Source organism: Mauremys reevesii, linkage group 11 (genome assembly GCF_016161935.1).
Source record: "Mauremys reevesii isolate NIE-2019 linkage group 11, ASM1616193v1, whole genome shotgun sequence".
Lineage (NCBI taxonomy): Eukaryota > Metazoa > Chordata > Testudines > Geoemydidae > Mauremys > Mauremys reevesii.
Window position 1 is genome coordinate 22,003,027 of NC_052633.1, and position 24,804 is coordinate 22,027,830.

The following is a 24,804-nucleotide window of genomic DNA, read 5'->3' on the forward strand; positions in this document are numbered from 1 at the left end:
GTATTTTTAAAAATATAAGCTGAGAGCATATAATGAAAGGTGTCATTTGGCAGCCCTAGAGTGTACAGCCAAGGCTTTCAAGAATACAGATACTTAGGCCAAGATTTTCTACAAGTGACAGATAAAAGTCCTTATTTAGGTGCCTAAGAGGCCTGAATTTTCAAAGGTGCTGAACTCCCACGGTTAGACCTTGGGTCAATAGATTTGGGTTTGTGGGGCTTTGGCTGAAGGGCTAAAAAAAGCAGCGTAGACATTCGGGCTCAGCCTGAAACCTCGGTTCTGAGACCCACCCCTCTCATGTGGTTTCAATGCCAGCCTGGGCTCCAACCCAAGCCCAAATGAATACACTGCAATTTTTAGTCCCGCAGCCTGAGCCTGTGTCACGTGACTTGGGCCAGGTCTTTTATTGCAGTGTAGACGTACCTTAAAGGGCTTTGAAGCCTTTTAGTGGAGGAGAAAAGGCTCTTTCTCTAAATGTGCCATTTAATAGGGCTGTCTTTTTAGAGGGAGAAGAAAAGCTATTCGAAATTTTAAAACCATTTCGCTTTTCCAGTGTGTGTTGTTAAACACCTCTTGTTCTCCCTCCTACTGCCTGGGTTTACTTCTAGGTCCTCACAGCGTGGAATAGTCTGTAGCACTGGCTAGACGAACTGCCATCATTCACAGGGGGGGGGGCTCAGGAGGCCAGCTGGCGCCGCCCTGCCCGGGGCCAGGGGGGGGGGCGTGGGGGGTGGACCTGCCGCTGCATGCTCTCGCGCGGAGACGACGTCCACCCCGGATGACCCGGACGCGCCGCCGCATGACCGCGCGGGCAGCAAGCGCCCGCCCCGGACCAGCCGCGCAGCTGCGCGAGGAGTCCAGCTGAGCAGCGCGCGAGCAGACTCCTCCCTCCGCAGTCATGCGGGCAGATCCGCTGCTGCCGGCTGGGGGGGCTCCCCACATCACTGCTTGGGGCGGCCAAATTTGTAGAGCCGCCCCTGATCATTCATGTTCTAAATGAGAATCATAGACAAAGAAGACCCGGAGGGGCGTGGGTGGGGGGGGGGGGCAGAGTGAGGGCAGCCAGCTTCAGCAGTGTTACTGAGCATGCTCAGTACAAGCCAAGCATCAAATCTGTGGGAGAAGTGACCCCGCATGTCCACTCCCCTCTCCCCCCACATCACCTCTGATTCATAGATCTTAATTCTATGCTCCTGGAAGAGAAACCATAGTACTAATTAATAATAAGCATTTATAAGTAAACTATTAATTAAAAATAATACACATTTATTAATAATGCTTTGCCAGTAGAGTTGATGCATGCTTGCTATCCAGCAATATTCTTTCATTTTTTACCAAAAGGGATGGCTGGAAATTGGAAGGTTGAAAGTGGCTTCAGAGCCCATGCTTCAGCCTGAGTTGTAACTTCAAAGTGCTGTCTACACAGCTATTTTTAGAGCACTTATGTGAGTCTTTTGATCCAGGCTAGGAGGCTTGCTTCCGTGGGCTGTGTAAACATACCCATGGTGGACCCGGCTTTGTGAAGTCAATGGAGCCCTGAAGGTGTAGGGGTCTATGTGTGTGGAACAGCTTGCAAAATCAGGATCTGTGTGTTTCTATGAACAGTATCACCCTAGCATTTTGTGTGTTCTCTCTGGTCTTGGATTTCATTTCTCTACATAATCTGCTAGCACTGTATTGTCCTCATAGCAATCTGATGCCATTTGTTATTGTTGACTCAGAGTTCTCGCCTCCGTAGCCCCTGCCATGTGCTATTAAACTGTAACCAAGCTTCATTTCAGATATAATGATGGAAAAGGGGCAATCAGAAAAGACCAAGTTAGACATGTGTAGCCCATTCTCACAAACTCAGGTGTGCACACTCTGTCTTTAGGCTGCTGCCTGGGAAAATGAAGCCTCCTGACAAATAGCATGGAACAACAGTTTTCTGGAAATTAATGATTGTTGTATTGGATAACAGAGATCCCACTGTACTTTCTACCTCTTCCTCCTTTTCATTCCCCAGGCAAACAGTTAAAGAGGACAAGACACTGTCAAAATAACGAGACTAACTTGCAGCAAATGTAACTTTTAGTGACACGTAATCTTGCAATATCTACATCTAGTTCTATGACAATCTCCTTCCTTTAAAGGAGTGTGTCAAGTCAAGTGGAGCTGTGGAATTAAACTAAAGAGGGAGGTAAGGAGAAAACCCAGGCAGCACATTTATGGGTAATGGTTAGGTAACAGTGCCTACTCAGGAAACAAGAACTATTAGGTTGGTGAAATATGCTAAAAACTTCTCTTGGAGTCTCCGATGGGCCAGATCCATCCCTGGTGCAACTGCCGACCAGAACAGGGCAAATGTGGCCCATTGTCTTGACCAAATCACAGATCCACAATGTGCCAAACTGAAGTGAGAATCCATTTTTATTTTTATTAAGAGCTGGCTGGAGATTTTCCTTCAAAATGAAATTTTGGTGAACGGTGGGAGCAGAGAGGTAAATAATTTTTTTCTTCTTTTGCCACCAGCTCCATTTGTTAACCAGGGCAGTGCTATCGTGAATCCTTTTTTCTCACTTAGAGTAAAAGATTGTAAAACAGTAAATTTAGAGCTTGTGGATATTGGCAGGTTTAGAGCCGTAGACTCTGAAATCCTTTATTAGCAGAACAGGTGAATGGAGGGAAGCAGCTATGCAAACTTCTTCACACAGTTTCTCAAGTGTGCTGCTACTGTCCTGGAAGGGCTGTTCCCAGGGGTGACCGGGTAGTCAGGCATCACACCCATTTGGTATTTGGTTCCTCTGAGACTGCCAACACAGTTACAAATTAAGACCAGTTGTCTTGGTTGGTTTTGGTAATGTGGACCCTTCAGGGTGACCAGACATCAAATGTGAAAAATCAGGACAGGCGGTGGGGGGTAATAGGAGCCTATATAAGAAAAAGACCCAAAAATCGGGACTGTCCCTATAAAATCAGAACATCTGGTCACCCTAGGACCCTTATACCCTGGGTTGGAACGGAACTGAGACATCAAGTCATTTCATATAAGACACAGTACAGCCATCAGATATTTACCATTTGGGGGAATACACACCTGGACTGAATTTGATCCAGGGCGATTTTAAAAGGCCTTATATCCCAAAACCCATCTTTTTGGACTATTCAGTCTTCAAAACAAAATCATGCCAATTATTGTATCTTGTTAGGTAATGACTTGAGCTACTTCATCAGTTTCAAACAAATTACCCCATCTGCAATCTGTTCATGCTATGGAGACTCTCTCCGCTGTATATTTTCCTGTAGAGTAACAAAAGGATTAGTCAAATGCAGGAAAAACTCTAATCAAATCGTAACTTCAGAGTACTATTGTCAATTAATCTTTCCTCCAACAATAGTATCCTACACAATGTGAAGCAGCCATTGGTTGCATCACAAAAATAGCAATATCTGAATATTCTGTGCATTAACATTCCATTATAAAATATGTGTTCTGGAATGCAGTCTGAGGCAATGTATATTCTGATCCATTAGCCTTGTAGGCATAATTAAAAAATATATCAACACCAATCTTCTCAGCCTAACCACATGAAAGTGACACCTCATGTTTCACAACTGCATTAAATATAGTAGAGCAATTGTCCTTGACTGTAGGTACAAGTTCCTATGTGACAGTGCATTCTTTACAATTATTTCATCATAAAGGTGTTTACTAACACTCTTTTGCTTGCATCTATTTTTAATAGCATTCTCTGGGGAGCAATTTCAAGTGAGAGTCTAAGAAATAGCTTTTCTTCTTGTGTGTATATTGACACTTGTGTTTGTGTGCATTTTACTATGACTTTGTATGTGATATTACTGTGGTCTAGTAGGTTATAAGAAAATCAAGAGAATAAGTGCTTGTCTCTAGAAGCTGGTAGAAAACTGAAAATCTGTTTTCATGAAAAACTTCACAAATTTGAAGCAGTTTTCATTTTAAAGTTTTAGAACTTAAACTGTTTTCCCCATTTTTTGTATTTTTTAAAATTATATATATTTCAAAACTATTGTAAAAATGGCCATCAGAATTTTTTGTTTGCTGAAAACATGTTTTGGGGTTTTGTTGGTAAACCAAAAATTTTAATCACCATTTCAATCCCATTATGAATAACACTTTTTTATTTTAACAAATGAAAAAGGAATGACATTTTTCATGAAAAACAAAAAATTTGGACAACACCGTCAATGTTTTGTGGGAGAACATTGCTTTTGAAAAAAGAACATTTTTCAATGAGAACTTTTCATTCAAAAAATTGTTGAGCAGGTCTGTGGTCTCCTTGGGGATACTTGCTAGAGGGTTAGCTGCTTAGTCTTTAAAAGCAAGCCTTTTGCTTTTTCATCTTGGAAGGGCAGCATGGTCAAGTGGGGGTAGGGTACTGGCCGGAGAGCCAGGAGACATAGCTCTGTCATTGACTTGCTGTGGGAACTTAGGGAAGTCACTTAAGGAAACTAAGGCACAGAGAAACTATCTAAGGTTCCTTTAAAATTAGAGATGTACATGAGTTGCAAAGTTTGGCTACATATCCCCTAAATTCCTGGATATTCCCAAAGTTCAGACCTTGGGGGTTTATTCAGCATGTTATAGAAATAGAGACAAGATGCAAAATTAGGAACCTGATCCAAACTTTCCCAACACTGGAGAGGAGTTTCAATTAATCTCTAATTAAAATATTTGCTGTTACTTAAGGAATACAACTTTTGCCATTTCCAGGGATGTGGAATATTTAGACTTACATTGTTTTGATTCAAGGGATGCTGTCTAGCTCATAAATAAAAACAAATTAACAGAATTGCACAATTAAGAGATTGAAATAACCTATTCAATTATTTTTGCAGGGCTTTTCCCTACAGTACATTTTCTAGTATCTTTCCTTCTGTTGCTCAGATTAATAATTTCAGGCCTGATTCAGAAAAGTAAAACCTTTTTATTTTTCCATTTTAACATATATTGGTTACTTGTTGCTTTTGTTTTTAGAGAAAAATGCAGGGATTTTCATAATTGGTTTTAGGGGAAAAGTCCACATGGAGAATTCCAGGGTTTTTGAAAAACAGGTAAAATGTTTAATAGAAAATCAAATACATGCCCTAAAGCCTCGTGTCTCTTTAAATACCGACTCCCAGCAAGGGGAGGACAGCAATGCAGCGGCTAAATCCATTGCAGCTGGGGCTGTACTAAAAACTGCAAAGCAAGCCTCATGCCATTCTGCAGCCTGTAGGGGGGGATTCCGTAGCCAGCCTAGCTGAACTTCCCCCGTGAAGCCCATTTTCCGAGGTTCGGCACAAAGACTAAGATTTGTCTTGAGTCCATGACCTCCATAATTCACCCCACTCTGTACGCAACTTAATTTTTTGCACTGACTACAGGAGCGGCGCCAGGGGTTTTGGCGCCCTAGGTGGGGGTCCTTCCGTGCTCCTGGTCATTGGCGGCAATTCTGCGGTGGGGGGTCCTTCCGCGCTCCCGGTCTTTGGGGCACTTCGGCGGCGGGTCCCGGAGCGAGTGAAGGACCCGCTGCAGAATTGCCGCTGAAGACCCGGAGCGCGGAAGGATCCTCCGCCGCCGAATTGCCGCCGAGGGTGGCAAAATGCCGCCCCCTCCCCCAAATCCTGGCACCCTAGGCGACTGCCTAGGTCGCCTAAATGGAAGCGCCGGCCCTGACTGACTAGGGTTGCCAACTCATGCCTGAACCCAGCTCTTCCAGGTGAAATATAGTACAAGAGCTCTCAGTTTTTGGAGGACAAGCTGAAAGCTATCATTGGCCCTAGAAAAAGATGTCAGCTTCTCAAAGGGCTAAAGAGAAACGTATCATGGGCCATTAGTGTTTACCAAAATCATCTTTCACAAACTACACCATCCATGGTTCATATCTTCATCATATAAGAACTAATCATAAACTATTGCTTAATTATCAAGCAAAAGGACAAACACTTGAGCATTTGGGTTTCACTGTAGAATGTAGCTTGCGTGTAGCTGTCAATTACTATTAAAAATGGAAAGTTCATCTCACCCTCCCCCTTTAAACCATCTTCATAAATTCAGATTAAGTTAAATGTTATGGAAAAATTGTCACCAGAAAACAATTACTCCAGGCACAAAGCCAGTGGTCTCAAGGTTAAAAAGGTATTTAAAAATACAACAAAAATACTACAAGTGGGTACAAATATTTTGTAGTAAGGCACAAAAAGCCACACTAAAGATCAATTATTAATTACTAAAGTTTCAGCTTATTATTTATTTAGTCAGTTTACATAAGGGTTGAAAAGAGAACAGAAATTAAAGATTTTTCTTTCTGATTCTCAGTGCTTTCCTTGCTGTAAAACAAAGCCTTTGGGGCCGTTAACTCAGGAACCAGGGAGAGGGAACTAAATTCTGTCCTCGTTTACACCTGCCAAACCCCACTGAAGTCAATGGATTTGCACAGGCATAACAAGGGCAGAATTTTGACCTTTTTGTTTTACGGTGCTGAGAATATATTTGAGAATCATATTGCTGGAGATTGTTTCAAGTGATCATTGAGATCTGGATCCAGATTTAGGCCAAAATTCTCAAAAGTTGGAGACTAACGTTAGGCCTGTAAACCCATAGGCAGCTTCCTAAATCAGTGGCCTGATTTTCAAAAGTCCTGAGCATATAGCAACTCCAAGTTCAGCAGAAGCTGCTGGGCACTCAGTGCCTTGAATAATTAGGTCCTGATATAGGTGCTTGGCTGTAAGTCTTCAAAGTTTGGGGACAGAGTTTTGGTTTGATCCATTATAAAAATGAGGACTGTTTGCAAAATTTGGATCTGGATCCCAGGTCAGATGCCAAATGCCCTCCAAAATGTAGGTATGCTTTATATCAGGCTTATTGTTCTGAAGACAACTTTATTTATTGCTATAAAATTATTAAATTCTGAGATAAATCTTGCCTTGGGATGCATGTTGAAGTTAATGGGAATAGTCTATGCACATCCAAAGACCGAATTTGGCCCAGCACTTGGAATTACAGGTCTTTGATGGATCATCTCAATTATGGGAGTAGCGCCAGATGTTTCTGAGGCTGCAATTCAAAAAGCATGAGCAGCACAGCAGTTATGAAATGTAATGAAAAACATTTCTTCTCCCTTTCCAAAAATGTTAATTCCTTTCCTTGTAATGTACGAACTAATGTGATGGTTCAGTGCATTTGTGGACCAGTTAACAAAAGAAGCCCACGATCCACCGCTCATTTCTACGTCTGAAGCTGTAATGCAGGTTGGGGAGCCAGAGAGAGGTGCAATTCCAATAGCTTTGCTAAATGTTCAATTTCACTGTCCATTATATCAGATAATGGATGAAACCCTAGAATGCAGAAAAATTCCAGAGCTCTCCACTCCCATACTTTCCCCAGTATTACTCGTATTGGCATGAGTAAGGTTCTAGGATGGATCTTGGTAGTACAGCCAAGGCCGGTGCAACCATTTAGGCGACCTAGGCGGTTGCCTAGGGCGCTGGCATTTTGGGAGCGCCATTTTCTTCGGCAGCGACCGCGGCGGCTGGATCTTCGGCCGCCCCGGTCACCACGGGCATTTAGGCGGAGGGAGCTGGGGCAGGGGAGCGCGGGGAGGGCCGCCTGCAGCAAGTGGGGGGGGGCGGCACACAGGGGAACTCCCCGCCGCAGCTCACCCCTGCCCCGCCTCCTCCCCGAGCACGCCGTGGCCACTTCACTTCTCCCGCCTCCCAGGCTTGCGGCGCCTAAGCTGATTGGCGCCACAAGCCTGGGAGGTGAGAGAAGTGAAGCAGCCATGGTGTGCTCGGGGTGGAGGTGGAGCAGGGGTGAGCTGGGACGGGGTGAGGTGCCTGAGGGTGGGGGGTGGGGAGCTGCCGCAGGGGGGGTGCCTCAGGGCAGAGGAGGTGGGGGAGGGCGCAAGGTGGAAGTTTCGCCTAGGGCGCGAAACATCCTTGCACCGGCCCTGAGTACAGCACATCTCATAAACTCAATACTTACCCCAGATACAAATCTCACTTGGAAATTGCTGCTTGCCTGACTTTGCTCCCAGTGAAGTCCATAGGGCCGTTGATTTAGCAAAAGCAAAATTAAGACAACACTGAGCACTTTTGATAATCCCACTTTGCAAGATCAAAGTATGATACAAACATTCATCCTCTCCACAGCGCTGCAAGTAACCAAGCATTTTTAACTACAGGTGGGGAGACAGATGGGAAGTGAAGAGACTCACCCAAGGCCACACACTGAGTCTGTGGATGACCCAAATGAGAATTTGGGACTGTCAGAGTCCCATGCTCAGACCTCCATACCCATGCGGTCACCCAGGAAAAGTGATGTTTCCTCCTCACGGAACGAGGGCTGTAGGATAAGCAGCAACATGTGCTATGCTAGGAGGCATCATGGTAAAAAAACCTGCCTGACAGAGTTAATGGACTTAGTTGAACTGCCTGACATGTATTATTTACTGCATTCTGGCACCATAAAATGTCAGCAGCTTGCACACAATGAACAGGGAAAAGGTTCTGTATCTGATTTATTCCATGAACACTAAGAAGGTTTTGTATCTGATATATTAACGTAGAGTGAAATTAATTCTGCTGAACTTTGATAGGCATTGATTAAACAGGTCACATCTAGAGTACCTTGCATATGCCATTCTGAACATACTGTAGCGTATACAATATACTATAGATTTTTCTACTAAAAACATCAGTCATTTGGAATCAACAAAAGTAATTAATAAAATGTAAATGGCTACACAATATAATTCTATGAAGGTCCATGCTAGGATGAAACAATACCCTATATTGGTCTTGAGCCACAATGAATAATACAATTATTTTTATTTTGCAAGAGGTCACAACAGAAATGTTTGAGATTTAAGCTGCCATAACTATAAATTTAGCAGAAAGTAGGCATTTAATGATAGATTTCATTGCTGTGGTTTAGGTTTTATTTTGAATGTTTGTTTTGTCTTAAAAACACTAATGCTGAAATGTTGTCTCAAATCTTTATTTTCAAATTACTTATTATATTGCCATAAATTATAGGGTGCAGTAAAAGCCAGATTTAAAAGGAGGCATATTTTACTTTCTCATCTTTCTATAAATAGCACAACACTTTTATGAAACAAGAATAATAAAAAAGTTCTTTTTATATGACTAAAGTTGCAAGTGCAGAATTAATGGCTTTCCTCCAAGTGGCACAATGGACTGGTCCAAATTTAGGAGCATAATGGTAGAGGTTAACTTTAGGAAGTCCATGTAAAACTGTAATCTAAAATTCCACCACAATTACAATGTTTCTACTCAACTAATAGTTAAATCCATGGGGCGAGTGCTAGCAAATACCTTGTAAAGATGTTCTTATGGCTTTCATTGTTTTGATGCTTTTGCATTTTCAGCATATGTTATTAGAAACGGCAAAAGACCTGAGCCGTGACCCATGACTGTGGGTTACAATCAAACATGAGCACTTGGACAAAAATAAAGGGTGGAGCACTTTGTTGATAGTGGAGAATAAGATGTGCCACGTTTACAAGATGACAAGTAAACAAAGTTCATGGGAGACTTGTTGAGCACAACGTAGCCAAAACTGAAGCTACCAGGGTATTTTTTTGAGGGCTGCAGCTGAGCATACTCACCTGGGTGACTGACAAGAAGTCCAGGGCACTGGTAGGTGTTTTGAAATCATAAATATGCATGCACATAGTCTCTTCTTTCTGATCCACTCATCCGTTCTTTTCTGATGATCAGGCAGGGGTTGGGAATGTACAAGAGTGCTTTCCCCATGTGTAGAATTCCTGTAAACTTCAATATCCCTCTAGCTCATCACAATAATAGAGCAGAAGAGAGTGAGGGGAGACGGTCTGACCTACACATATCCACCCCTCAAACAACCCAGATCTGCATGGGTAGGTTTTTTAGGCTTACCAGCCTTTGGTGATATTCCCGTAAATGGTCAGAGATGAATGTACATATTACAGCCAAAAAGGCTGTCGATTGTTACTTTAACTCATCTTCTAGAGGGACGTTAGTGAGCCCCATTTTAGGATGTGTAACATTTTCCATTGTAAAAGACCTTGTCTGAGCAGCATCCCTAACAGCTGCATTGTAGAGTGAGCCAGAAATCAATGAAAAATTGAAAACTCGTAGGGAAAAAGCTCTGAAGCTGACTCTATTTCCTATATAATGAAGGCCCAGTTAATGCTGCCAAGGTAATGCTTTTATGAGCCCATATCCCACAGTACCCAACCATCCTACACATATTATTACTGGAGGGGCAGGAATAATCTGCCCCGATAAGATGTAGCTGGGTCTGGGGATGTACACATCAGGCCCTGCCCTGGAGTGCCCATTCTGTGGCTCTAGCTACAGAGAATCTGCAGGGCATTAACTGGATGGGTTCTGAGAGAGGCAGAAGGCAGGACCACCCCACCTTTTCACGGTTGCTTGCTGCTTTTTTCCTCGCTTATGCACATGAGGAAGAAGTGGCCTGAATTTGAACCACAGACCATTTAGTGCCACAAGGAAAAAGAGAGGCTGAGACCTCACATTTCCCTTCATGACCTTTGCACTCTCATTTGAGATGAACCAGAACTATACTTTCCTCTGGTTACTACGTTGTTGTGTGTTCATTTAGCTAGCACAGAGTAGATCTTTTCAGCCACAACCGTAAGTGCTTTTCCACCACTCTCTGACTTGGACTTGGGTTCCAGGATGACCACCCCCTGTAATGTTAAGGAGCGTAACTTCAGTGGTTCCATGTGCTGTGGCTCTACCAGCCATGCCCCCTCCCCTTCCTTGGTGCGCACAGTGCCCCCCCAATATTTGTCTGCACTGCCGTAGTTGGAGTGCTGTGAATCACTGTTTCATATCATACAGGGGCCACAGATATCCCTGTATCACTCCTTCTACCCTGCATAGTAGAAACACAGCAGTTCTGCTGACTCCAGCGGGTTGTGCCTCAGTGTGGGCATTTATGGGCTATGGCCTAATGGGGGTGCAGGATTTGCCCATTGGTTTCAGATGAGAATTCACCCTCATTTCTGGCAAGGAAAATATTTCTCTGCATCCTACTTTTATCACCTCTTGCAGCCCAGTCAACAGAGCAGTAATTCTGTGTCCTCAAGTGTGACCTACTTTGGGGGGATTGGGTGGTGGTGGTGAACCTGTTTAGATAAAAACTCTGATCAGAACCAAAACTTTCTCAAAGTTCAAGTTAGTTCCACTCCCCCCACCTCTTTTTTGCACCTTATTCTTCAATTTTACCCTCTTCTGCCAGGAGAGAAAGTACTGAGATAGCATGAGAGAAGCTGCATTGGTTGCCCATCCGTCTTGACCCTAAATAGGAAGCATTGAAAATCAACTTTAAAAATCTGCTCTTGTGATCTTTCCAGCCCGGTGCAGCAGTCAAGAAGCTCAGGTCTTTCAGATAAGCAAGTGAATGCAGGATTCTTTAACCACTGAACGTGATGCTGCAGACTTCTCGTTATGCTTTGGTGGCTAGCTCATAAGTGACTGGGATTCTAACGAGGTCATTCCCCAACTATCTCTGCTAGAAGAGGTGAATGAGCTGCATGTGCACTCAATAAATGAGAATTAATAGAAGCAATTTTCACTGACTTCACTAAAGTTTTTGGCCAAAAGCACTGTAGGCGTTTGCTAACGAAAGTAGGTGGCCTGTGCCTCAGCCCATATACTGTCACGAAGACAAAGAATCACTCAACGAGGCATCAATCTGTTTCTCTTTGCAGGGCTGTCTCTTTCCCCCCCTTTGTCAGTCAAAGGTGCCAATGTCTCTTCGTCTCCCTCCCCCCTAGTAGATTGGTGTCAGTCATTCCTGTTTTCTCTTTTTATTAATGATTTTGCATAGAGATGTCATTACTGTTCTATACATTTGTATGCAGATGGCACGACTGTGCATTTTAATGGCAAATCTGTTTCTCACATAACGACTGAACTGCAAAAAGACTTTGACAGACTGGTTCCAGGAAAACAAACTGGTTTTAAATGTAGCAAAAACTAAAACAATGCCTTTTGGCTCTCCTAATCATCTGAACTCAAATGATGATTTTCCTTTGAAGTCAGAAATCTTCAGGAGAACTGTGGACAAACTTTTACATCTTGGTCCTGCCTTCTCCCCAAGTTTAAGATTCAAAGGATGCTGGCAAGCATGATGGGCCAAATGAATCCCTGGTCCTAACTCAATGGAGTTACACCAGGATTGAATGTGGCCTGTTAATCAGACACTGGGACTAATAGATTGGGTGCAGCTGGGATGAAGCCAATGGCGTCTTAAAGTTGCCCAAGGTATCAGTTTCCTTCTTCTTGATGTTCTGTATATATTAAACTCAAAGGACTTGATCCTTCATTCCCTAGGTACCAAAATCATATTGAATAAGGAGCAGGATTCATAGTTTTTAAAAAAAATCTATCGGGGAAAGAATTGCAGTGATGTAAAACATTGCAAAACTGAAATATTCCATGCAAGGTCCAAGAGTCACAACAAACAGTGTTTTCCTTGTTGAACGTTCCATTTTCTATGCCGGGTGCAACACTGTATAGAAATGGTGCTGATAGGAAATCCAACTGTAAATAATAAACACGAGTAAGGAAAATGTGTGTTACCTGAGAAGCTCAAAGTCAAGTCTGGGAACTGCCATATAATCCCAAACTCCTAAAATTAGCTCAGGTTCCTCTAGAGTCGAGGTGAAACTATTGCAATCACCAGACACTAAAGATGTGTTTAGACTCCGTTGTTGACAGGGCAGCAGAACACAGGTTTTCCCATTGTTCTAAATGTTCAGTAGAAGGCAGCAGCTCGATTGCTGCTCCCAATCTAGTTAAGTCCAATAGAGTTCAGATTCCAATCAAACATGGGGTTTTCTCCCAGTTGCAGCTATGCAGACTGTAAACTTCTGATTTAGTAGGGCAGCACTTCAATGAAATTGCAAAAGATGGGGGTGGAGGGGAGGAAAAAAGCACTTGTTGAAAGCATCGGCTCCCTCCCTGTCTTTCCAGTGTAACTTTGAGCAAGCGTCAGACTTTAATCACGTGGTCACTGATCACAGCTGCATTTTATATCAACTTCTGCAGCCTGTGTGTAGGATGATAAACATAAATCAGTGAAGAGCTGTTTCAAGAACAACAGCGTATATCATTAAAAAAGCATCATTTAGCAGCATTCTTTCATGACAAAGTGTTATGTCATTTTTGTTTCCTCATAAATAAAGGGGGTATTGGATACATTCTTGGCACAATAGAGCAGCTGCCAAACGTGAATGTGGTTTGAATTTATTAGAAGTGATTGATTATTATTTTTATTCACCATGTTAAATGGGAAGCATCCTTCTGTAGGGCAACAGTAACTTTCCTTCTCCCTCTCCATCCCGTGTCCCCGTACTAAATCAACGCACAGGTGAAAACAATTGTGCTAATATTTCACACTGTAATTTCTTTTAAGTTACTAGAAGAAAACTGCTCTTTATTTTTTATGCTGTATTTATTTTTTTTAAATTTGAAACACAAAAGTTTCAGCAAACCAACGAGGGCATAGATGGAATACAGATATTGAAATATGTGAAATAAGGTCAAAATGGATCAGAAAGAGCTTGTATAAGTACCAAAGCATATATAAGTACCAAAGGAGGTGGTTATCTGTATATATTAAAAGCTGCACTAGCAATATGAGCTTAAATAATGTAGGAACCTCTGATGGCTTTACTCAGAGTGTAACTCAGAAAAGCCTGATATAGCTAAGGGGCAATGTGGTATATGCCATCATGTGCCAGCAATGCCCCTCTGCCATGTACATTGGCCAAACCGGACAGTCTCTATGTAAAAGAATAAATGGACACAAATCAGACGTCAAGAATTATAACATTTAAAAACCAGTTGGAGAACACTTCAACCTCCCTGGCCACTCGATTACAGACCCCAAAGTCGCAATATTACAACAAAAAAACTTCAAAAACAGACTCCAACGAGAGACTGCTGAATTGGAATTAATGTGCAAATTGGACACCATTAAATTAGGCTTGAATAGAGACTGGGAATGGATCGGTCATTACACAAAGTAAAACTATTTCCCCATGCTTATTTTCCCCCATTACGGTTCTTCACACCTTCTTGTCAACTGCTGGAAATGGGCCATTTTGATTACCACCACAAAAAGTCCCCCCCGCCCCCTCTCCTGCTGGTAATAGCTCACCTTAACTGATCACTCTCGTTATAGTGTGTATGGCAACACCCATTGTTTCATGTTCTCTGTGTATATATCTATATCTTCCTACTGTATTTTCCACTGCATGCATCTGATGAAGTGGGTTTTAGCCCACAAAAGCTTATGCTCAAATAAATGTGTTAGTCTCTAAGGTGCCAGAAGTACTCCTGTTCTTTTTTCATATTAGAGGGGATTGATCTGTTAAAACCTTACTTTTGTTATTCCATGAATAAGGTTTAAGTTGCTTACCAGCCCAAATGAGGGCAGAGCATTCCTGCTTGATGCCAGCATAGCTCTGTTAAGTGAGGGGGGGGGTGTCAGTTTTTTACTCAAGAGGAAGTGGGATGCCTCCTGTCCTCGACCCCATGCTACATTAGTACTGCACCTAACCCTGTGTTAGAAGCACCAGTACACAGCGCAGAGGGTTTGCTGAAGTCAGGGCTGGCTAAAACTGGCTCTGTAGACAAAGTGTCTTTTATGTCCTTGAAGTCTTTCTCACAGGCCTGCCTCCATACTGTCTTTTGTAAGGTCTGTTATGCGGGCCACAATGTCATTAAACCCCTTTACAAACCTCCGGTAGGAGCTGGCCAGTCCAAGAGAGGATTGGAACTGATTCTTGGTTTGTGGGGCAACTCTGAATAGCTTCTACATTTAAAGGGTCAGGCGAACAAATCCACTGCCCACCCTCTGTCCTAAATAACATCTCTCTTCAGCCCTCCCCCCCCCCCCCACAGCCGCCTTTGCACTTGGAGACCTTGACAATGAGGTTGGCTTTATTGTTCCTCTGTAATACAATTCCCACGTGATTCAAGTGGTCTTGCAAGGACTCACTGCAGATAGCCAAGTCATCTACACAGGCCTTGGCAAAGGACTATAATTCCTGCAACACTTCATTGACAAGCCTTGGGAAGATGGTACCTGTATTAATTGGTCCAAAAGGCATCACTTTAAACTCATATAGGCCAGATTCCACTACAAAAGCTGATTTCACCTGGGCAACAGCATCTAAGGGAATGCCCTCAAGCCAAAGCCAGTGTGCTTATGAATTTTGTACCCTCCAGTAGATCCAATATGCCTTCTATCTAGGATATGGATGAAGTTGGGTGATAGCATTTAACCTCCTAAAGTCCACACAACATCTCATGGTTTTGTCCCTTTTAGGTACCATCATAATAGGAGATGCCCAGCAGCTTTTTGATTTAGTAATCACCCCCTTATCCAGCATGCTTTCCAATTCCTTCTGATTTTGGTTCTGCATTTCTCCCTTAGCATAATATGCTTTGCTATGAGCAGGGCAGGGATACCCTGTCATGTCAGTGGTATTTACAGTCTTGTCAGTTAAACTTGGCCAGTTGGAAAATACCTAACACTGGTGTTCCAAAATGTCTCACATCTCCTGCTTTGGGGTGGGGTTCAAGCCCTCCCACATCTCACTGCTCTCCAGAGACATTTCTTCCTCAGTCTCCCTGAATAAATCAAGTAAGAGGGCGGTAAAACTTCCCCCATGAGCACAACAAATCATATTCACTGCCCTGTCCCTTTCATGGGAAGCCTTCAATCTATCCCCTGCCTTATATCATAAGTGACCTATTCACTCTTTCTATCACCTCAAAAGGACCTTCCCTTGCATTTTGTTCTTCCACACTGGAATCAACACTAACGCCAAATCACCTATGTCAAAAGATCTTTCTTTAGCATGCCTGTTATACCAACCCTTTTGAAGTATCAGACTCCTTTCAAGATTTTGCTGGACTAAATCCATCAAAGCCTTTAAATTCTCTTTAAAACGAGTGACATACTCCCCTACAGGCTATCCTGTCTTCTCTGTACTACCTTCCCAAGAGCCTCGAACCAAATCTAGGGGTCCCCTCACATGTCTCCCAAAAAGTAGATTGAAGGGAGAAAAGCGAGTAGATTCTTGGGGGACACTTCTATGTGCAAATAATAAATAAGGGAATAACACCTCTTAGGGCAGGTCTACACTAGATGCGCTATTGTATCACAGTAGCGCGTCTGGTGAAGATGCTCTATGTCGATAGGAGAGCACTCTCCCATTGGCACAATAACTCCACCTCTGTGAGAGGTGGAAGCTATAGTGGTGGGAGAGCGTCTCCCACTGACATAGCACCAGTGTAGACAGTGCTTAGGTAACTTGTGTCACTCAGGGGGATGTCTTCACTCCCCTGAGCGGTGTAAGTTAGATCGACTTTAGCGGTAATGTAGACCTGTCCCAGTCATTGTCATGCCTGGTAACATGCATCTTCAGCATAGCTTTCACTGTCCCATTAAATCTTTCCACCAGACCATTAGTTTCTGGATGATAGAGAGAGATCTCTATGTGCATCACTCCACATTACTCCCTCCCATAACTTTTTGAAAACTACAGACCATGCACCATGGTCTGACAAGATTTCCCTGGGAAAACCTACTCTGCTCAAAATGATGATTAGGGCTGTAGCCACACTCTCAGCTTCTATTTTAGATAGGGCTGTGCCTTTAGGGTACCTAGTGGTAGAGTTCACTCTTAGCAGTGAGTTTGTCTTCTTCCTTTAGCAAACTTTCATTGAGCAAAGTGACGTGGGATGCAGTGTCCTTCCAGCCCTTACAATTGATGCCATTTACCTTAGTACCCTTAATAAATTCTTCATTGCCTTCCCAAAACTCAGTTCTAACATAATTCACGGGGTCCTGCTGTTCTGCTGCCTTTGGGACCATGATGGCAGCATGCAAATTGGAGGTTGTGGATGTGGATTGTGGGATTATCTTAAGTTTTGGGCGATTTGATTTGACGTGGCCAGGAGCCCCATGGTGATTGCAGACTATCTGCCTTCCCTTAGAATAGGGGGTTTTAAAGCCTGGGATCCCTTGGTATTTGTTTTTTTTAAATCAAAGTTGGGGTTAGGTTTATTCCAGACCCTTCCTCCCTCTGACCGGGAGAGAGGGGGGCAATTTCCCTTCCCCTGTGATTTGCACCCACCACGATCCCTTAATTCAACATATTCATCAGCAATTTCTGCCCCCTCCAAAAATGTGGAAGGTGGGTTTTTTTGGTCACAGATGGCTGTCTTTACCTCATCTATAATTATTCATAACAATTGTTCCTGGGCTATCAGAGTAAATAGTTTTAAATAATCACCTTCAGTCCCCGTCCCCATTATCCATTTTCTCATAAAATTACACATTTTATGCACATATTCAACATGAGTGATATTGTCAAACATTTTAAGATTTCTATACTTCATTTGATAGGACTCAGTGGTAATCTTAAACCATTTCAGTACGTTTTCTTTAAATTTCTTGCACACCATAGCATCACCTTTCTCCATATCATTAAAAAACTTGTGTGGCTTTCCCAGTTAATCTTGTTTGGAGCATTGGCATCCACAGATTTCAGTTGTCCCACAAGCCCATAGGTAGCTAATTTTTAATGTCAGGCTCTAGCCAGATGTAGCTATGGGTAAAATTTTCAAAAGCACTTGAGTGACTGAGGAACCTACATTCCGTTTTTAAGAGCACCTAAATTCCATAGAAGGCCAATATTCCTATAGAAAGTCAATGGGATTTAGGTTCCTAACTCACTTAATTTTGAAAATTTCCCCCTTAGCTACATCTTATACCTGTCACTATTGTGTATGTGTACACACACACACACTCACTTTCGACCCTCCCTTGCAAAGAGTTAAGTGGAAAACAGCCATTTAAGTCCGTAAGACAGAGAGGGGGCCACCGAAAATGGTCAGTTGATTCATTAGGGACACTTTTTTAACAGAAAAACCTGGTGCTAGAACAGCTCAACTTAGGAATCTGGAGGAATGTGTGGATTTCAAAAAATATTTTTGGTTCTCCAGTCGCTACCAATGAGGATGATTAGAAACCTTATCTCATTCACCTGACCTGCAAGCCAATGGCATGTCAGGTACTAGATTTGGGACAATAATTTATTCATTGAATGCACTTCTCTTCTTGTTTGTGGAATATTCCTGAGCACATAATTATTTATCCAAAGTTAGTGTCTGATTAATTTTTCACACACTTTCTTTTTCCTCTGTGGCTTGGTATTCAATTCTCAGCCAAAATCTGAGTTCCCTTGCTTTGCTGTGATTAGTCACAAACCGCATGCTCTTATTTCTGTTCTCTAATTGATGTGAACTTAGCTCTATTATAAGGTTTCTGGTGCAAATGGTCATGGACAGTAAATCTTAAATTAATTTGCAGTAGTATAGAAGCTTAAACTTCGCTTTTGGTGCTTTCCTCCTTCTGCTCTGATAATGGGAAAAACGCAACTCTGGGTGGCAGTTGTCCATGCTAGTGGCTTCCTTTTCCCCCTTACCTGCATGTAGATGATTATGAAAGAAAGCTGAATATTTCCCCTCACCTCCCTCTTGATCTAGCAAAGGGCCTGTATACCCTGGTCGAGGCCGTTTGACATCAGGTATTGGCTACTGCTGAAGGCAGGATGGCAAACTTGAATGACCAATGGTTTGGTTGGTGTGGCAATTCCTATATTCTTATAGCTGAATGGCTTTCTTCTTGTTTATTGAACAAAGTCAGTCTGATCCTATCACAAAATGTCAGGAGAACAGGATTTAAATAGAATGCTACTACTGTTTGCAGTTTCATGTGCTGTATGAATCAGGCTGAGATCATAGCTTGCAATGCGATGTATTTTCTTTGGAAGAACATCCATATTTATAAATTCTACAGTATAGTAAAATCCTGTCTTTTATATATATATGTGTGTGTGTGTGTGTGTATAGGTTCATCCATATTTCTGCTTAGCTGAGCAATCTGATAGCTATCATCCAGGAGATTGTGACTCAATGGAATATTTTCCTGTCAGACAGTTTAATTAAACTGAGGTACGTGTAGGTGGATGATGTGACGGCGCTGAGTTCTGGGGAACAGTAATTCAAAGTTCATGTTTGATCCGAAGGGAGGGGCATCAGGATGTGTGGTAAGGAAAAACTGGCAATCCTAGGGTAGGGGTGTGTGTGTGTTTGGGAGGAAAAGCATAATGAATGCACATCACAGGACTGGAGCTTGTGATGAGTACTGGGATGACAGTGGGGTTACTGCAGAAAGAAGGAAAATTCAGGAACAAGTATGGAGGTTCTGGCTGTAGAAGCAGATGGGGAAGAAAGAGACAAGGGTGGAAACTCTAGTCCCCTTGAGGTCAATGGCAAAATTCCCACTGAGTTCAGTGGGGCCAGGATTTCACCTGTGGATCCCAGGAAGCAAGGCAGTTGGGTGAGAGGTGAGGGTAGGAGGAGAAACACAGACGGCAGAAATGACAGCCCCAGACCCCGCTATTTGAAGAGTGAGTGTTTGGGTGAGAGGCTTGCATGGCTAGTGCAGATTCTTTCTATCAGTAAAGGTCTTCTGTTTCCTCGCTCTTGCTCTGGCATCATTCACCAGCATTAAATTCACTTCTGCAAAAGGCCAAGAACGGCAAATAACTTCCACCAAAAGCTTCTTCACACCCTTCCATTTCAGTTACGACAACAAAAGCAAAATGTTTTCCACATTAACCCACAGGCTAACTGTTTTTCTACCTCAGTTAAATATTGGTAGTTTATGTGCTCTAGTAGTTGCATCCATACAATTCATTGGAAGGATATGAACTCATTATTTCAAAATAATTGTTGGAGAGCTCGGGAAATCTTTCCGCTTTGCTCCTTGCAGAAGTACAAACATCTTAGGTCAGGAGAACTGTGGATTCCAGAGAGAATAAACTGCATTAAAATTTTAACAAATTTGTGACCCTAATGTATGCATGTTTGCTATTATTTACAGAAGCTCCCTGGGATGATAAACATGATATAAAAAATTTAACCACCACCACCACCACCAAAAAAAAAATAAAAAAGTTAAAGAAACATTATGGCACTGACTAATCCCAGTGAAGCAAGGAAATTCAGGACTCAGCAAGCTCCATCTGTAGTGCTGCAGATGCTGTTCTTCAGGGGGTTGCAGAATACCAGGTGATATAACACACCATTCATTTTCTATTACGCAGAAGCAGAATCTAATTCTTTGTTCACATTGGTTTGTTGAACTCTCAATATTTGTTCTCTGTATGTTGTCTTTCATATTTTAAATCCTGTAGTACCTGGATAGGGGGAAGAGGGAGGAAAGAATCACACAAGCCCTTGGTCAGTGGCATCCCAGAATCCAAGGGTGGCTTAGACCTGCCACGTGTTGCTCATGTGCTCCTGATGTCACCCTCTCACTCATGAGAGCTGAAATGTCATCTAGATGCAGGGCTACAGGCAGGGAGCAAGGCTTCCCCTTCAGATCCTTCTCTTGGACAGTAGAAGCTGCTTCAGGCAGGCTGAGAGTGGTGTCAAGACTTCCTTCTTCTCACTGCTCTCCTTGCTGGCCCCCTCACTTCCAGCTGACACTCATTGTGGCCCAGTGGGTCAGGAAGTGGACAGGAACAGGTATCCAGCACTGTTGCCTCCTGGTCTTGAGCAGCAGCACGTCCAACCCACAGGGGTCAGCCATGATGTGAGGCAGATGGGGTAACAAAGAAATTCAGGGTCAGGAAGGACTGAGACAGAGGCTGGGCCACTGTGGGAAGAGGGCCAGTGAAAAAGTAAAGGGGAAGAAAAGGACAAGGTGATAGATAAAAAGAAACAGCGGTGAAGACAAGAAGAAACGGGAGAGAGACTGTGACCAGAAGAAGGAAGAAAAGAAGAGCTGCAGGGCCAAATAGGGAAAAGATGGTCCTGTGGCTAATGCACAGGACTGGGAGCTAGGACTCCTGGGTTCCCAGCTCTGCCAGTCACTTATCTTGGGAAGGGCAAACCACCTTCTGTGCTTCTGTTAGCTTTCTTTAAAATGGGCAGAGTAATGGTGAAAGCACCTTAAGATCCCAAGATGGGAGCAGTGATACACCATTATTAACTAGGGAGAGGAAGGATGATCAATCACTTCATGTGCTCACATTTGCACACGTATTGCTCAAGGAGCTACTTAGGCCTTCTAGGGCCCTGTAATTGCCTTAGCTGCATGTGTGCTCATTAAGAGCACTTCTGAAATTGCCCCTCTGTGCCCTGCTGTGGCTGCCAAGGAATGTTTGTACTCTCCCCCATTGGAATGTGCATTGTTTGGCATAGCAGTCCATTACACTAACTGCTGTGAAAGGCACATGGAACTGGGATGAGGATCCACTCATGTTACTTTGTGTCCCTCTCATCTTTCTGTGCCAGGCAATTCCCCAGCTGCCCAAAACACAGAACCTACACTGCATTGACACAATTGACATTGATCCTGCAGATGGCCCAGAGCATGAGAGATTTATATACAACAGCTGATCCAGCAGAAGCTAAAAAAAACCACATAGATATTCACCATGAATTTGGGCTGAGAAGATTTGGTGAGGTTGAGCAAAACAGGCCTTAGTCTGGGTACCAAGTAAGCTATCTGCACTGATATGAACCTTAAAGGTTTTTAGTTCCATTCATTTCAGTCTTAGGGCTGGTTTTCATGCTAGTTCCTCTTCTAGCTGTAAGCCAGTTTTAACGAGGAAGTTGGCAGGAGGCTTTTTAGCTGTTGGTTGGGTGTCAAATATGGTTCCCACAAAACACCCCATTTTATTTTTATAATTATTACTGAATGCAGCTGAAATGACTACAGAAAAAATTGTAAAATGTCATGCAATCTCTGGAGAAATTATTAGAGACATGTTTGACCGGTTTCATTGGAAACAGAACCATGGAGGATGCTAACAAGAACAAATTCGGTCAATATTCATACAAATAAAAAACCTTCTATTTTATGCAGAAATGTTCTTTGCACAATACATCTATACTCCAGCCAAAACACAGCCAATTTTTTTATCCTACAGGGTAGTATTGTATTTTAGGCTGGACGTTTACAGCTCATATAGATTTCTAATTAAAGTAATACCAGATGATACTTGATGTAAAGGGCCAAATTCAGAGATGATGTGCACGGTATTGTATGTTCCAGTGGTAAGTGGTATAATAAGGGTGGTTTAGTCTGTGGGACTTTATGTTGGTGTTGGATACAGAGGGGCCAGAAGAACTTGTAAGATGATGCAAGATAAACTATATGGGAGGTCACTTTATCTTTATAGATTGTTGCAATAAACCTTAAATCGTGTGTGTCTGTTCAGTCCATGATTTTTAGTGGACTGATTTTTATGAATTTAAGCTCCCGGGCTTGTCTTTTGAAAGATTTGTGCAGGTTTCCTTTGAGGATGAGGACTGATCGGTCTGATATAGAGTGATGGCTTTGTGAAAAGTGTTTACCCACAGGTGATAGGGTGCTTTTTGTCTTGTATCACTTCAAAAAGTTTTTTTTCCTCCTGCTGATGATAGCTCATCTCAATTGATTAGACTTTTCCTGTTGTTATGCATACTTCCACCTTTTCATGTTCTCTGTATGTATAAATATCTCCTGTCTGTGTGTTCCATTCTATGCATCTGAAGAAGTGAGCTGTAGCTCACGAAAGCTCATGCTAAAATAAATTTGTTAGTCTTTAAGGTGCCACAAGTACTCCTGTTCTTTTTCCTGTGAGAGTTCATTCAAGAGCTCAGGGATTGTCTGCTTTCACCCACACAGTAGCTATTGGGGCACTTAGTGCACTGGATGAGATATACCACATGTTGTGATAGACATGTGCAGGACCCGTGAATCTTGAAAAATGTGTTCGGGGTATTGATCATTGTAGAAATGGAGATATGTCTGCAGGTTTTGCATCTGTTGTTCTGGCAGGGTCTCATGCTGCTTTGAGTTGGTGTGTCCTGGTCTGACAGGGAGGGTTGTTTGAAGGCCAGAAAAAAGAATTTAGGAGAGATATCTTCACCCAGTATGGGTTGTAGTTGTTTGTCTGAGTTCCAGTGTGGGCTGGTAGGTAACAACTAGGGGTGTTTGGTCAGAGGAGGTTTTATTTCTGTAATGAAGCAGGTCCTCTTGGGGTATTTGGGTGACCTGTTCCATGACGTGATCTATTTCTCTGGTGGAATGTCCTTGTTTGGCAAAGACATTTTTGTGTGTTAAGGTGTGTATCCCGGACTTTCTCCTTGGAGCATATTCTGTAGTATTGAGTGCCTGTCTATAGATAACAGATTTCTTGATGTGTTTGGGGTGGTTACTGGCTCTATGGTGATCCAGGGGTTTCTTGTATATAGTTGTCTGTAGGGTTTCATTATTGAAACTGATCGTGGTGTCTAGGAAGTTGATGCTGGTGTGGGAATGTTCCAGAAAGAGTTTTAATAGACAGGTTGTGGTTATTGAAGTTGTTGTGGAAATCTATGAGGGAGATTAAGTTGTCTATCCAGAGGAGGTAAGTTACAGAAATTCAGACTCCATTACACCCACTTATTGACATCCAACTCTCATCTCCTAATTCATCATCTTGGAATTCAGTTCAGTTTCTGTGGCTACTTACTTCATAGAGCTGAAGTGAAACTTCTAGAAAGAACTAAATGCTGTGCTCTACAGAACCTTCCTCTGGTATTGTATTTGGTCTGCTAATCTTTGATGCGCTCCTTCAGTAGGACCATTACTGTCCTTAAACTGATGCAATTCAAAAGTTGTGCCTCCCTCCTGCTGTGCCAAAAACCTCAATTGCCTCCTGGATCCCCAGAAAACTAAACCACACCTTCCCCAGTAACAAAATGCCCCAGATTTCCACTGTCTAGCTGTAACAACCTCCAGTTCCTCTCGGACACCTGCCTTTCTGCCTTGTCAATACAAAAATCTGTGGCTCCGTGAAAACTGAGTATTTGGGAGCTGCATCAAATAATGCACCGGCTGCATTGTTTATTTTCCTACCTAATTCAATACAATCCCCTCTTGTATTTAATCTCCCTGTGGCTGCTGCAGAATTTCTAATTCACTAAATACCCTGGGACCCTGGCTGTGGAATGTAGGCCCTGTTTGCTGAGGCATATGTGGAGCATTGCTCTAAGTAGATACAATTTGTATGTATTTTTTTTTAAAGGTGCATCTGGCTACGAACTTTTCTGCCAAGCTGCATGTGAATTTAAGCATCAGTTTCCCTTCAAAAATGAGATTCTAGTGGGAATGTTGGCAGGGCCCTCACAACAGAAGGACTGGTGGGTGCTGCTGCTGCTGCTACTGTACATAGCTGTTGTTGACATAATGAATTTTGTGCAATAAAAATAAAACCCTTGGTCAGAAGTGTCATGAAAGTTTGACTCTTCTCTTTAATTGCTTATCATCCTTGAAGATGCTTCTTGGCATTCAGGAACCAGTGAATCTGTTTCACATTTCTTTAGGCTTTATAAATACACCCTGTTTATATTAAAATGATAGACAAATATACAGAAAGCTGGAAAACATGACCACAAACTTTTTCCTCCTTGCAATGCACAAAAAAAACCCAATGACACTTTTATTGTTGCTAAACTTTTGCCCTTGGCTGGTAGAGCCTTCTTTATGTTTTAACAGATCCAGACAACCTTTTCATGTGGTCTTTTGATGGTCTATTTTAGATTGCTTGTGGCTTGAAAAAATTAAAAAATAAAAGGAAAGAGTAGGCCCTCTGTACAAACCTATCTCATGGCAACATTTTTTGAAAGTCAAAAGTATCATGGTTTTTTAAA

General features: G+C 42.6%; 1 long non-coding RNA gene across 2 annotated transcripts in view; it reads left to right on the forward strand.

Moving 5' to 3' along the window:
- Positions 1–24,289, forward strand: part of LOC120374902 — a 172,970-nt gene extending 148,681 nt beyond the window's left edge. Inside the window, exons 3-4 of one of the 2 annotated variants that reach the window (XR_005586327.1) lie at positions 20,000–20,187; positions 24,180–24,289. This is a non-coding gene — a long non-coding RNA (uncharacterized LOC120374902). The remainder of the gene's footprint in view (positions 1–19,999; positions 20,188–24,179) is intronic. The other variant, XR_005586328.1, reaches the window with a different exon arrangement.
- Positions 24,290–24,804: the final 515 nt, after the last annotated feature.